At 40.8% G+C, this 16,352-nt stretch overlaps 1 long non-coding RNA gene across 1 annotated transcript in view; it reads left to right on the top strand.

Annotated features, from left to right (window-relative positions):
- LOC119234384 (uncharacterized) overlaps positions 1 to 8,644 on the top strand; it is a 197,518-nt gene extending 188,874 nt beyond the window's left edge. Inside the window, exon 4 of the long non-coding RNA XR_005122605.2 lies at positions 8,617 to 8,644. This is a non-coding gene — a long non-coding RNA (uncharacterized LOC119234384). The remainder of the gene's footprint in view (positions 1 to 8,616) is intronic.
- The last annotated feature ends 7,708 nt before the right edge of the window (positions 8,645 to 16,352 follow it).

The raw sequence follows: 16,352 nt of genomic DNA on the forward strand, positions 1-16,352 counted from the left end.
CGGGGCCGGAGGAAACAAAAAGAGATACGATCCCCGCTTACACACTGTCCACAGCGCAAGCTTGCCCGAGCCCGCGCTCCGGGGTGTTTCTTCTCAAGAGCAAAGCAAGCTGAGAGTTTTTGTCTTGCTCTCCTGCAAAAAAATTATTTGGCTCTATTTGAATTTTTATTTTTTCCTCTCAATTTGAAAAGTAGCCAACATTTACTGCTGTTTCACAATGGCTATGTCATCTACTATGTTCTTTAAACATATATGCCACTCTTTGAAAACATGGACCCAAAGCACATGAAGGGGAATCAATTAATATTTATACAGCTTGCAGTGAACTGCCCCAAGTGTGCCCCTCCATAGGTAAACGTGGAGCGAGAATAGCTAAGAACAGGAGAGCACATAACCACATATGTTAAAATAAAGACTATCAAGGTATCACAGACTATCAGTAAAAATGAGATTGATGATTGAGCGAAATCTGCTGAAACGCAATACGACATCTTTAAGAGAAGCACTAAGGTCATATTGTTCAAATTATCCATAAAGAGACAAAAAGAATATCCTAGAACATGAACTAGAAAATATGGGCTATGACCTCTATATTACCTAGTGGCTATCCACTGACTTTATTTGTATAAATGGGAATTTTGTTGATGATTCCTCATTTATATCTGTTGACATTTAATGATTTGTAATACATAAATACACTCTGAATAATGTATTCATTAATGTGCAAAATACTCATTTTTGAATTAAGGTCAAAGCCAAAAAATGGTAAGTAGAAAGAGTGAACAAAATATCTAATATGTTGTAGAATGCTTGGAATTTCTTGGCTGTGACTTAATTTTTCTTTAGTTTGTTGTGGAAAAATATTACACACAAAGGATTTTTTTTAATTCAACATGCCATATATGACAAAATAATTTGGGTTATATTTATTTTAAAAGTAATTAGGAAAAAACTGCTTTCTTTAACCTTTTGTAAAATATGCTTCATGTTAGACTAACGCCGTGTGTGTGTGCACACGTGTTTGTGTGTGTGTGTGTGTGTGTGTGTGTGTGTATGAACAACTAATCAATCCAACTGTGTTGTCAAGGACTATACTACAGAACAATGCCTTAGAAAATTTCCCTTTGGGGGACCTCCCTGGTGTCCTGGGGGTTAAGTCTCGTGCTATCACCACAATGGTCTGAGTGATCTCCGGCCAGGAAGGTGACCCACATGGCACAGCAGACCTCTCTTGTCTTGCCCTTTGCTCCCCTCAGCAGTATATTTCAGTATATCCACCTGTTTTGCTCCCCACTCTGTCTGGTGAATCCTCTCACCCCCCACACCTCTGGTCTACACCCCAGTTCTTACATACATAGATAAATAAAAAGAAAAAAAATTCCCCTTGGGAAAATGTCAAGTTATTATTTATAATTTTTTGGATTTTCAATAGGCTCAACAGTCAGACTTGCTTTGATCGGATAAGCTTTGAATAGCTTTGGCACAATCTCAGCTCTCTAATACCCACTTTCCACGTTTCTTTGATCACCAATAAGAACAGCTATTGAATAACTGAGTAGGGACACAATCGGAGAACATTTTTATGTGCAAAACCAATTGTTGTTAGTTAGGGCTTGACACAAAACTAAGGCCAGGTGTCATGTGAACTCTTTGGTCTAAATATCTGGAATTTTCTCCATACATTTGCGTCAATTATTTACCAAAGCAGGGCCACAGGGTCTTGTCTTTGGGAACAGGGTAGAGTAGAACAGTCACACACCCGTAACTCAGGCCAGGCTAGGCACTCACCTGGCATAGAAAATGTGTATTTTACCTCAGATTACATCACTGACTTATGGTAGCAGATCACACAACTTGGGGCTCATTAGGATCTTCACTCATTTAGAATTAAAATACATAATGTGGAAAGAAAAGATAAATAAAATGGAATTTCCATCCAGCAGTAGAGTCTTATCTTTAAGAAATTTGAAGTAATTTTAAACTCAAGATGAAGTGAAACTCTTAGGCTGTGTATGGAAAGTAAAACTATATGTAATATATTAAGAATTATCTCACCAGGTGGGTAATCTGTTGACTTTATTTAATAGATTTTATCTTAAAATTGTGAAAATAAAATTGACTTAACTCAGTAGCTCCTTAATCATTCCTTCAGTCCTCTTACCCTTCCTCGGTCCTTCCTATCTTGCCTCAATAGATAGTAAAAAAGTATCTTGGGTGCCCCATGCTGGCCTGGAGGGATCCTGCGGCTGCTGCCCTGGGGCTGGGTCTCGGGGAGGGCCAGGCCAGTGCACCCCAAAGCGTCAGGTGACTCATCTCTGGAATCTTAAAATACACCTAATGAATAAACTCTCCAAAGCACCCAACCTAACAAAGATATATTCAAAGGTAAAGAAGATTCGGTGGATTCAGCCTGGTGGTGGCTGGTAAATCACTGGTGGCTCAGACCTATTTTTAACTGTTGGAATAACTTGACTGAATGTAGCAAGCACAGGGGTCACCAAACATACTTCTACCTCTTTCGTTTGCTTTACATGACACTGTGATAGCCTGCCTCATTCCTCTGAGCACTTATAGATAAACATTCGCATGAACTTCAGATTTTCAGTGTGTCCACAGCAAGAACAGCAGTAAATGAAAGTTATAGCTACATGAAATATTTAGAGACAGTTACAATAATAACGGAATGGAGGACACACAACATGTGGAATGATGAAATAATATTGTCCATATGGCAGGCAATATCTAAAAATGGAGAGCATTGAGTTGTGGTCACAGCATATATTTCATATGCTTGTTATATCATATTTATTGTATATATGTATATATTGTGTATTATATGCTACATGTGCGATACATATTACATGTTATGTTGCGTGTGATATACATTACATGTTATAGTGCATGCTGCATGTATTATATAATGCATGATGGAGTATATAATATATAACACATAGCATGTGTGCGATATAGAATATATATAATTTGATGGGATCAGCACCAAAGGAGTCTGTTCAGTGCTTGTGTACCTGGATTTCCTGGCAGTTATCCGAGCAAAGTTCTCAGTGAATGACTGCTTTGCCATAGAACTACTTCCAGAAACAGATCCAATTATTTGCTATTTTGCTTTCCATTAATTATCATCTCCTGATATATTGATACACACACACACACACACACACCCATACTTATTTAAAGTCCCGTACTAGAATTTTTAAAGCAAATGTATTAATATTTGAACTGCAACCAATTTATGAAATACATTAAACCCAGTGAAACTTTGGGTTTACGTTTGTCTCAGATGACATACCCCACAAGGTGTAAGGATTTTATCCTTTCTCATGTTAAAATGATATTCTCATTCAAGGTTTGTGGTATCACAATTGGAACGAGCTAGTATGTTTATGGTTTGAATTGTACGTAGTATGTTTCATTTTATCTCTCAATTTTTGTTTTCTGTTGCCTTGTCAGAGTGAAGTTTATGTTAAAAAAAGAGAGGAGCAGTTATTTTCAGTATGACAGGATCAGAAAGAATCAGAAGCAGATGGAAGCCCTGCTGTATCCCACGGTCGGGCCTGGGGGGCGGGCAGCATCCATGCCTTGACCAGGCACAGGGAAGCTCCAGGAGAGCAAATGGCTGCCTTCTCCACAGCCCTGCAAGGTGCTCAGGACCAGAGTTTCTAGATGAAAGGGATTTTGGTGGCACAGCCATGTCAGGGGCATTAGTGTGCAGAGAGGGAAGAACCACAGTGTGTTGTTAGCACCCAATGACTCACTTTTAACACAGCTAGTCATTACCCAAGACTGGAGGGTTTTCCTGTCATAAAAGCGGTGTATATGTGGGCTTCGGAAACTAAAGCTTTGTGTCTGGGAGTCCCGGAAAACATTTTCTGTCTCTGTAAAAGAAGACTGGAACATTGGTCAAGATACCAGCAACGCCTCCCTCTTACAAGGCTGTAGAGATGTTTTATCACCAGGTAAGACCACCTGGAATGCAGCAGTATTGTTTAGGTTTATAATAAATGGATCTAAATAGAATTTCACTGCTACCCTGTTATGAACAAATGCACAAATCTTTATAATCCTCTTCTGAGAGGGTGAGGACCCAGTGGTGACCCAGGGAATTTATTACTTTGTGATTTTTTTGAGGACGTGCGACATCTTGTCGGTGTTAGTCATCGGGCCAGTAGGTGGCAGCATCGCTCTGTGGTTGCTGGGAAGATTTGCTCCCAAATTCAAAATAATTGAAAGCCCTCTCCTTTCCGATGATTTTTTAAAAAGTTTTTTTTTTTTTTTCTCTAAGCTTCACATGTTTCTTTCATCTTCATAGCATATTCATGCATGGACATATCATATGTAGCTATTAGTTTTACAGCAGATTAGCAATCCGCCCTTTCAAATGGATTCTCGGCTAGAGGTGTTATATTGCTAATATCATTTTCATTTTTTAATCTCAGCATTTTAGAGCACAGAGGGGCACGTCTACATCCCGTGCTGCACTGCTAACATTTTACAGATTTAAAAAAATTGAGTCCAGAAAGATGTCGCTGTGAGTCCAAGATCGACTGCAGGGAGTTAAAATCAGTTCATCTTCTTTCCTCACTAAAGAACTTGTCCGGAATAAATGTTCTTTTGTACAAATGTCGCAATCTGAACTAGAGAATATAGACAACTCGTCACCTTTTATTTTGTTCATATCTTAAAGTAAACATGTCTCTCCGGCCAGGTCCGGCTGGACAGATGAAGCTGCGTTTTCTGACCACTCAGTCCCCCAGAGCCGCCCTCATGGGGCTGGTCCGTGCCAGCTGCGGTGACAGTCTTAAGTGATGAGCTGTCCCCTCAGGCGCCACTCCTCCCGAATCTTCCAGAATTTTTGTGATTGTTCTTCAAAATGTGTCTCCCTCGGTGCAAAGCCCTTTTTGGTACAGAATACGGGGAGGCCCAGTCCCACCTGCCCTTCTGGGCCCTGCCTCGGAGGGGCGTCGCCCCAACACACAGACTGGGGGTGTCTCCTCCGGGGTTACCCGGCGTATTCATGGTCAGGCCCAAACTTGAACGTGCGCTAAAACACTCTAGACGCCGGGATTGGATGTCAAGGATCGCCTGCATGTCTCCTGCAAGCCTGGGGCAGTGCCCGCTGGCAGTGAGAGAGCTCGCGGTTCCTGGTCACCTTCGGTGAGTTGCAGCCACCCCCCTTGTCATGTCTCCTGTCTCCGCCCTCCGGGGTGTTTCTCTCCATGGGACTATCAACACTGGGCAACAATACATTGCAGTTACACATTGGCCTATTTGTAATAGTTATTTCATATAAACATTATGCATCGTCAGCTCACTGCTGTTTATCTCACCAGAGTCTAAGCCTCGCGAGGCCCGGTCTTTGCCTGCCTTCCTCTGGATCTCCAGTGCCAGAACCATCCCTGAGAAATCCAGCAACTCAATGCATTGAGCTTTGATACTGATGATAAGCAAGCCTGTGGGATCTTGCAAAGAGAATTGTAGACAAAAGGGGGGAGGGGGGTCATGGGGGTGCTATGTTATGCCCTGGGGAGCACTGAGCTTTTCCTAATCTGTGACTCACACAAAGCACCTGCCTGGTTTCGGCCCCTTCCTCTGCCAGCAGCTGAAGACCGCGGTGAAACGAGTGAAAACATCCATCACTTACTGTGCTCTCCAGATATTTGAATGTGCTCTTTCCTTCTTATTCTGTTTCCACTTCCTCTTCTTGTCTTTTTAAAAATAATTACAAGGAGCATGAGGGCAGGCTCATGAAGACCAATCTTGAAATTTTAAAAGAGAAAAATAAAATGCAGTTTTTATTTTTAACCTTGGGTCATGGTGTTGACCTTGACAAACGTATTAATGAGCAACTGAAGTGAGCGGCTCTGGGAGTTTTCAGCCACGCTGTTGAACATGGAGAGCTGCGTGGCAGGTGCAGCCATGGCGGCAGAGGCCTATCTCCATGATAATTGCGTCTCAGTGGTACCTTGTGGCTTCATGACTATAAACCACCTAACCTGGACTACAAATCAGGGACGAGTAAGGTCCCAGAAGATATTGCTAATGATACATGTGGCATTTTTCCAGCTAAGTAGATATTGATCCAGGAATTAATACTCTGTTTGGAGGGAGAATTTTATTATATGAAACGCCATCTTATGAAAAACATCGACACCGCATACTTGCTTTTCAGTTATTCGAGGCCCTCATAAATGTAAAATAGCAAGATAAATAGATTAGGTAAGCTCAACCACCTTACAATAAACTCACATTAAAATTTTTAAGGTAGATCATAGGAATTTTTTGTAATTATGAAAGAATGAAACTTCATCTTTACATAAACTACCAACGAACACATTAATTGCTTCAATTGTGGGCTTTTTTTATGGTTCTATCACTAGTAATCCAAGAATTCTGTCACAATAATTAAATAAAATACTGCATGGCGTGTTTCCTCATTTAAATCATGACCAAGGGAGGTGAAAAAGCACATCAATGAGGAGAAAAAGCACGTCAGGTCAGCCAGATGCAGACGTGGCCAGCTTTTTCTGAAGGGCTTTTTGCCATTTTTGTAGTTCAAGTAACTAAACAGTGGGTAGCGTAAAAGCATTATTCAATGGATCATAATAGGAATGAGCAATGAAGAGTTATCAGAACCTCTAAAATCACTCTACCTTGCCATGACGTGAGGTCTGGATACTTGATACAGCAATGCAGTTAGCTCCTAGCCAGCGTCCAGAGGTAGAAATACGATGTGAAAACTGCCAGTGGTACCAATAGCATCGATTCTATCTTACCTGAATTCTGTAAAATAAAATGAAGTCACCAAGAAAATGTTTGCATGCCAGAGGCTTACAATGTTGGAGAGGAGAGGTCTGGGTAAATTAAAGGTCTGAAGAGGGAAATACGCCAATTAGCCACCTGTGCTTTTGTTTGTGCAACAATAGCAGGCACATATAGTGGATCTGTCCTATTTTAGACATCACAATCTGTAACACCTAAAACATAAACTGACTCTCCATAGGTAACTTCACTGCAGCTATGCCAGTGGGCAGCGTTTCCTGGGCGCCCCGCAAGGCAGCCATCTTGCACAAAACACACTGATTTTTTTTTCTGAAAATTTAAGTATCATCCCCCCAGCATGAATGCTGCAAATTTTGCTCATGTATTGATAGTTAAAAGGTACATATTTGTAGATCGAGAACATTAAAATAAAGTCAATTATGAATGTTCTATATTCAAATTATCATTAGACAGTATATTCTTGAACAAATGTAGATGAAAATACACTGAAGAAATGGATCTTTCCATATCATATTTTCACAATCTAGTCTACGGCACAGCTGCGTGGGGTTGCACTCTCACCAACGCACTGTTCATCTCTTCCAAGGATGACTTGCTTTTGTTTCTGCCTTCTCCCCTGGGGGAGTTCCTTGGGCACAGATACCGTGGCTCTTTGTTTGTCGTTCAAGTAGCTAAAATAGTAGCTGGCATACGGTAACATTCAACAAAACTTCATTAAATGAATATAAATAGTATGCGGTGTTTCTCCCCTTTAAAGTTTTTGGGAAGCATAAAAGAGTAACAGGTGAAATACTCTCACCATTCACAAAATATTTTAATTGTGATAAGTTATGAAGTTTTGTAGAAAAATCATTTATTTAGTCTTTGTTTTTTCGTTTCTGCCTTTCTTTCCCCAAAGATATATTTATTTATGCATAGAAGAGCTGGGGGGGCGGGGTGAGAGGATTCACCAGAGACAGAGCAGGGAACAGAACAGGCAGACTAAGGAAATCCACTGCTGAGGGGAGCAGCGGGAAGCCCAGAGAGGTCTGCTATGCCATGCAGTTCAGCTCCCTGGCAGGGATTGAACTCGCACTGCAGAGGCTACGGATTGCCTCATAGTGCGGTGCTTAATCCCTTGCTCCACCAGGGAGGCCCTGTTTCTGCCATTTTAATATCTGATGACAATAAATAAGAAAATGAAATGACTTTTCAAAACCAACTTAAATGGCTTCTTTACACTATTTTAAAAATCATATTTGAGAAAAATGTGAACAGGCTGGGAACGACCTCAGGACGTCTGAGGACGCAAATTATAGTTCCTTAGTCTTACCTTCTGGGTCATTCTTTCGGGCCAGCAAGCATAGGCCTCTGAAATGAGGCTTTATCCTTTCTGATATTTTCACATTTGAATCCAAATCCATATATGCTTTTATATTACTTGCCAAAAATCACACCAAGATAAAAACAATTTGCTTCCTCCATATCCTTTCTAAAGTCAGGACCTTTGGTCATCATCCTTCTGTGTAATATCCAGAACAAGAAAGTCTGAGTGTGGAAATGATAGCATTTCTTTGTTAATATCCATATTATTGAGTTAAAATAAGATGTTTTTCTTCTTAGAAATAATGTGAAAAAACAGGGTCTTATAAAAGAGGCTCTTGAGAAAATGAAAATGGAGTAGAGGTCACAGTTGCATCATTGCTCAAGGAAGTCAAGCTTATTTCTTGTTAAAATTATTTTACAATGTCTTATCTTCCCTGTTTGGGGGCGAGGACACGCCTCCTTGTGGGTCGTCCAGCCCATTGTCTCACTATTCAACATCTGTGTGTTTTTCAGATTCGTGCAGTGCTTCCTTACTTACCTAGGTGCAGAAGGAACCAGCTATATGCACCTTTCTCAAAGGTACTAAGTAGATCCATTTTAATGTCAAATATTATAAAGTTCATAAAAAGAATTTAGGAAGAAAATATAGAAAGCACTTTATGCAATAAAACGTTATGTGCTTTTTAGTTAAACTTGAATATGAAATAGGCTACAAGTTATATACAGACACTATGTCTGTGATGGTAACAATTCTTCCTCCCTAAATGCTAGTGTGGCAGGTCCTACTATGTGCTGTGGTGGGCTTGGATGCACCTGTCGTGATCCATGTGGCCTCTGCTGACGTCATCGCTGCTCGTCCTTCCATGTGTCCTCGTGCCGAGCCATATCTCTCTTCATTCTTCAAACCAAGATTATTCCTTCTGTACAGCAGTCTGTAGTCACTTAGATGATAGACCTTAAAGATAGAGTCACTTGTTTTATTTCTAAATGGCCCTAAACATGTTCTCGGTTTTACTCCAGAAGTAAAAAAATAATTGTGACATGAAGACGGTGCTTTGTATGCAACAGTAGCATTTTCCTTTTAAAGGTTTTTAATTCCCGTGTTCCTTTTGCTTTTTATGCTTTGTTATTGTAGTAACAATGGTTTACGACACTGCGTTTGATTCAGAGGTGCCTGTTTCCACACACATCCACCACCAAGGCACCCATATTGTCACCGTGGTCCACTGGGCTCCCCACCCACCATCTCTCCCTGACCCTGCCTCCCTGTCTTCTAACCTCAGTTCCACAATCAGAGTTCTGGAGTTGTTCCTGGTTTGGCGCTACATGACCCTTTGTTTTGTTTCTCTATATTCCACAGAGAAGTGACACCGTCCGATTTTTATCTTTTTCCTTCTGTCTTTGTTCACTTAACGTTGTCACCGTGGGAAGAGTTTGTCTTGTTATCCTGAGTGGTATTCCGTTTTGTATCTCGACCACATTTTTCTAATCCACTCACCTGTTCTTGGGCACTTAGGTTGTTTCCCTAACTTGGCTGTTGTAAACAGCGCTGCTATGAATATAGGAGTGCGTTCTAGGAATTAAGATATTTTGTGTGTAATAACAGCATTTTCTGTCTGGAGACTTAAGTTGAATGTTTAAAATGCCTACAGCTTTCTTGAAAGTGGGGGATAGAGTGTTCAAAACATCGCCTTTGAAATCATTGTTAGTATCATTATTCTCATCTCAGTCAGCTTGATTTGATAACAAAGTTTTTTTTAAAGATCCATTTATTTATACATACAAGAATTGGGGTACAGGCCTGAGTTGTGGGGGGTGAGAGGATTCACCAGAGATAGAGCAGAACAGGCAGAGTGACTGAAATACACTGCTGAGGGGAGCAGCGGGGACACAGGAGAGGTCTGCTGCTCCATGTGGGTAGCTCTCTGGCCTGAGATCAAACTATCAAGCTGGCTGCGGCAGCTTCATAGGTTGCATCTTAACCCCTTGCATCATCAGGGAGGCCCTGATAACAAAGATATTGATGGAGAACAACTTCATAAAATATCGAGAAGTCAGTGATGCAGCACCACTATCCAAGGTCTACTCATAAGAACTTTTCATGGGTAAAGAATTACTTCACATCTTCCCAGAAAACAAAATTAATCGAAACTGTAGTATGTTAACAAAACTACTCTGGGACTAAAATAGTGACTATATCATTCAGGAAATGAGAGATAGCAGTGCTTTGCATCCTTAAAATGCAAATGCTCCAAATAAAAATGCCCAGGCCACCTCTTAAAAGCGCACAACCTCGCATCTCATTGTATTTCTTGTTTTCCCTGTGTTTAAAATATATATATATTTGCTTAGCTCTTTCATCTCCTCATTTAGCATGTCATGGTGATTGATTGATGATTGGTGACATCACATACATCACAGCTTATTTCAGGCTGGGGCAAAGTGCAACGGAAGGAATCTTGTCATCGTTTCTTGACCTTTACTTTAATGCAACTCGTATCAGGCTGCCACTTTGTTTGGGGAATATACTGAAGAATGCAGTGTCTGCCCTCTTTTTTTTTTTTTTTAAGGAGACCTTGCACTGTTAACTCACTTCATGTTCTTTTCTAAGTCACGGCTGTTCTCTTGCTGGTGTGTCTCTATCATAATATAAAAGAATAACCGTGTCTGTAAGTTTCTCCATCTCTGATAATGATTTCCACATTGCTGGTATATAAATGGAAGAGTATATCTTGACTCACTGCTGGCCAAGATAGTAGGAAATTCAGCCAGTATGATGTATAAATGATTTTCCTGTTTGTCCGATGCTAAAAAGCACACATTCTTAACCCTTCGTGTGTAAAAACCTACTTGGTAGTAGACCGAGCATGTCATTTCCAGATGATTAAAATGCTTTGACTCATTGCAATGTAGTCAGAAAAGGGAAAACATCACTAGGTAAACCTTGTGATTAGAATGTTATTAAGAGTATTTAAGAAGTATAAATTCATTTAAGTATTTATGATTTCAAACATTGCTGACATATTTAGATGCTGACATTTCAAAAAAAATTAAATCTATGGTAAATCACAGACTCTGTCTAGACATATTAACATAATTGTGACTAAAATATCTGCCCAATGTTACTTTGCAAATTCTGACTACAAAAAAAAATGAGGTAGATGCTGCAAAATTACTTTTTCAAAATCGTTATGAATCTTCTCTTAGGTCAGCTAATTTTCAAAGAGCTGAAGATAGAAAATTTTATTTACAATGGAAGAATTCCACATCTCTCTCTTCCGGCCACTCTATGCTGAATGGAACCAAACTTGTCTTCTCACTGTAGATAATTATGAAATTGCTGAGAAGACAGGAGGCACAGGCAGTGGGAGACTGTGACTTTGAGAGAACCCGCGTGCACTCTGCCTCCTGCCTGGGGGGCCGTCTCTACCACAGGGCGGGAGGGTGACACCCAATGGAAATATCTCTGAGCTGAGGAAGAAGGTTGCAGTTGGGCAGTGGAGGAATTGAAATCAGGAGGGCAGGTATGAGAGGACATGCGTGCAGAAAGGGCATCTCAGAAATCTGCCAAGGCTTCCTCACAATCCCATGACTGAGGAGCAGTTTGCACCGGTTTAGGAGAGACCACGAGAGCCCGGTAGAGTCTGCAGAAAGTGACCCAGAGCTGAGGATGCACCACACACGGGACTCGGGAAAGGCTCTGGGGTGTAGCCTGACTGATGCTGGGACCTCCCCAAAGGCCTTATACATTCATTAGACACTAGAGATACTTCAGATCTTGGTTGAAGAGACATCTTTGGACGTTAGCAATACCTGAGGAGAAGGGGAAAAAACTGTAGTAAAATGTCTTACAAGGAATCGCTGCGAATCTGGAAGTCAGTTGCCAGCAATTTGGCTGCCTACTAGAACAAACTAACTGTCCTAAGGGAGCAACATCTCATCCCTCACGTATGATTCCCTGGACTCATACCTCAGGTGAGAAGTCCCAGAATATGTTTCAGGTCTTTTGATCTTTTGTTTCTTTCAATATTTTGCCAGTATTAGGTTATGGTGTTACCTGGAGAGCCACAATAGAACAAGTATAATGCCAGAACCCCACAGATTTTCTAGTTTTCACCGTATATTGTAATGTGATTCATGTCTGGAAGTTCCTCAGAGTAAAGAAGCACTGCCCTCCACTGAGATGAAGGTCACCTTCGGTAACAGACACGCAGCTCCATCATGGCTTTTCTTTCTTCTCTCTCTTTTTTTTTCTTCTTACCGAAGTGACATTGGCTTACCACACCATCTGTGATAGAAAGGGAGGAGGTCAGGCCTCCCAAGTGTATGTGACCACACCACACCCTCCACCAAAGCACCCGTAGTCCCCCACAGTCCGTGAGGACCCCTCCCCTTGTTTCTTCTCACTCTCCAACCCCTTCCCCCCCGCCCCCGGTAGCCACAGTTCCCTAGTCATTTATCTGAGGTTGTTATTGGTTTGTTGTTTTTTTTTTTTGTCTGACACTGTTTGGATTCTCTATATTAAACATGTAAGTGAAACCAGTCAGTATTTGTCTTTTTGCTTCTGATTTATTTACTTATCATTATGCCCTCCCATTCCATCCACACTGTCACAAATGACAAGAGTTCCTCATTTTTTACATTTGCATAGTATTCCATTATGTATATATACTGCATTTCTTTTTTTTTTTTTAAGATTTATTTTATTTATTCCAGAACTGGAGTACAGGCCAGAGGGCCAGGAGGGTGAGAGGATTCACCAGAGACACAGCAGGGAGCAGAACAGGCAGATGGACTGAAAACACTGCGGAGGAGATCAGTGGGTGAGGCAGGAGAGGTCTGCTGCACCATGTGGGAATCTCCCTGGCTGGCCAGGAATCGAACCTGTGCTGCAGAGGCTGCAGGCAGCTTCATAGTGCATTGCTCAACCTGCTGCACCACCAGGGAGGCCCTATGTTGCATTTCTTTAATCCATTCAGCTGATCTTGAGGATTTAATTTGTTTAGATAGCTTGGGTATGAAAATTATAAATAGTGTTTCAGTGAACATAGGAGTACATGTGATTTTGAATTAGTGATTTTGAATTAGTACATGTGATTTTGAATTAGTGATTTTGCACTCTTTGCATAATATCGGAGAGTAGAACCAATGGGTCATAAGGTAGACCTATTTTTCATATTTGGAGAAACTTCCAGTGTTTTCTATGGAGGTTCAGTAATCTCTATTCCCACCGACAGTGTGTGGGGGTTCCTTTTTCTCCACATCCTTGCAAACACATGTTATTTCTGGTCTTTTTTGATATGGGAAGTTTTCACAGGTGGGAGGGAGGTGGCATCTAATTGTGGTTTTGATTGGCATTTCCCTGATGAAAAGTGATGATGAGTTTTTTTGTTTTTTTTTTTTCATGTGCTTATTGGCCAGCTGTATGTCTTCTTTGGAGAAGTGTCTCTTTAGCTCTTCTGCCCATTTTTTTTTTTAAATAATAAATTTTATTTTTATATTCCCCCATACAACTGCAATTTTTTGATCTGGTTATTTGTTTTCTTTTTGTTTAGTTGTATGAATGCTCTGTAGATCATGGATATTAACCCTTGTCAAATGTTTGGTGTACAAATATTTTCTCTCAGTCTCACTGCAACTTATTATCCATAACATCTTCATTCAAGAAAATAAGACTCAATCTAAAAGGTGTAATGAATTGTAATCCACAAACAAACAAGCAACAAAAAAATAACAAGTATACAAGAGGCAAGAAAATATGACCAATAACCAGGAGAATATTAGTCAATAATAACAGAAAAATCATAACTAAGCCCTGAATTAATGAAAAGATGGTCAAATAACTATGACAGTTTTTTACATATGTTCAAAACTATCTTGGAAATCAGGAACACGACCAATAAAGAAAGAGCAGATGTGAAAAAAAATGGACTCATTCAAACTGTTATGAATTTTTTAAAACATGGAAAATGAAATGAAAGAATCACTAAATTAGAGTAAGAGCAGATTGAACATTCCACAAGATCAGGGAAGATGCAAAGAGAAAGAAGAATAACAACAATAAAAAACTAGAATATATTTTCATAATTTCCTTGGGACATTATCAAGATTATAATATTTGCATAGTTTGGGTACCAGAAGTTGAAAAAAAAATCTGACTTTTTCAATTTTCATGACAACTACATACGCAAAGTTCCAAGAAGTTCAACAAACTCCAAGAACAAAAATCATGGAAAAGACTGCACTGGGAAATGTCATAATTAACTGGTGACAGTGTGTCATAAAAAAAAAAAAATAAACACTTCAGCAATAAGAACAGGTGACTCACAAAGGGATAAACATAATACAACAGACTTTTCATCAGGAATCGCACAAGCCCAAAGATGAGAGAATGTTATTTGTAAAGTAAAAGAAAATAAAAAAAAAATGTGGACCTATATTTCACAATAGACAACAGTATATTCTACTTCTGAAAAGTACAAAAGTACTTTCTTAAAAAAATAAGGTGAAAGAGTTACAGGGCAGGGAGAGGAGCACCCCAGAACCCCCAAACCTGCTTGCTCCAAATAGATTCTGTCATTCACAGCATGAAGACAAAACATATAGACCTTTGATGTAAAGAAACTTTAATACAGTTAGCGTGCAATACAGAAAAGACAAAGAATATAGTTTCCAAATTAAGCACCCGAGATTTCCCATCCCCTTGTGGGTAAAAGTCCAACCAAACAGGATTGGCCCAAAGCAAGGCCCACAAGTCTAAAGCAGCTTTTGGTGGGGACTCATAGAAAAAAGTCAGAAACAACCAGACAAGTCTGGAAGGAAAAGAACAAAATCAAAATCAAGATACAAGCTGTCATTGTTAGCCTCCCCACAGGTCTCACCCGCATCTATTTTACCCAGCCCTGGACCAAGAAGCCCGTGCAGCTTATTTTCATGCCTCAGCTCCTTGTGCTTCTTCAGGTCTCCTTCTCGCTCTCCATCCCAGCTCCTTCCTTCTCCAGTCTCTTCTCCAGCTTCTTTTCCCTGCTCAGCTCCAACCTCCTTTGGGTGGAGCAGGGACTCTGGAACCTCCCCTTTTCCTGGGGACCACCCTATTACAAAAGGATTGATTTCTAGCATAAAAGCATGATGAACTTCACTGACCTGCTTCCTTGTGACAGTGGTGGAAATTATTTTGAAAGTAATAAACAACAAAACACCCACTTAAACACTGAGGTTTGCAAATGAAGAAACATCTATCTAAAAATAGCTACAAAAATTCAGTAAGAAAGGCCAAAGTCTGTGAAATTTACCTCAAAACCACTCCTGTCCTTTCCTCTCTCAACTCAACAAACAGACCTACTCCAGGCTGCTATATCATAAGACTTGCTGCTCTTGTCTATTCCCAGCTCCCAGCTAGGAGGTTTTTTCCCATGAGGAGCATGACTTCAGGGCTTCTCCTGCTGCCCCGCTCATGCTGAGGATTAACCACGTGCAAGCGTAGAACTGGTCTTCCTTCTTCCCATGACCACCACTCGTGGAAGGGAGGCTCTACGTGGAGGGAGGCAAGTGGCAAATACCATTGCTGTTCCTCCAGCCCGTGATGGGGAGGATCCACACCAGGCAGGCAAGAGGGATCCGCAGGGTGTTTCTCACCATATACCTCAACCCCCACTACTGCTCGGCTCCTGAAACAGAGGTGTCACTTAAACGCTTTCCATTGTCCCTATTCCCTACTGCAGGCACCCCCTCATTTGGAGATTTTGCCTTTGGGGAAAAGCAGGATCCAAAACAGATAGTTCCTAATCTCTTCCCAAAGAAACTGACTCTTGCAACCCAGCCTCCACAGGTTTAAACCTAAGGGCGCTCTCAAGAGCTGTGATGAAAAGCAGTTGGCAGGAGCTCCTGTCCCTCGAAAGATACAGTCTGTACTCTAGCTTGGATAGTTTCTTCCAGGAGGAAACTGGAATAAGATGGCTGGGAGGAGGCCTTAATACAAAGAGCAGAGTCACAGATGGATGCAGTTGGGGAACGGCCAGGGAAAGGATGGTTCAGAGGAGCAATACTGGAGGCTTAACCCTGGGAGGGGGGCATGGATGGACATCACTAAACACACAACAAATTACAGTAGCAAGTCCAGGAGAAGGCATAGTATCCAGGGTGTATCCTGAGGTCATATAGTATCTAAAATGTCCAGTTTCAAATAATGAGATATGAGACAGGCAAAGAAATTAGAGTATGAACCAGAAACAGGGAAAAGCAGCAGGTAA

Source organism: Talpa occidentalis, unplaced genomic scaffold (genome assembly GCF_014898055.3).
Source record: "Talpa occidentalis isolate TD23 unplaced genomic scaffold, MPIMG_talOcc4v2.1 talOcc4.8, whole genome shotgun sequence".
In the NCBI taxonomy this organism is placed as follows: domain Eukaryota; kingdom Metazoa; phylum Chordata; class Mammalia; order Eulipotyphla; family Talpidae; genus Talpa; species Talpa occidentalis.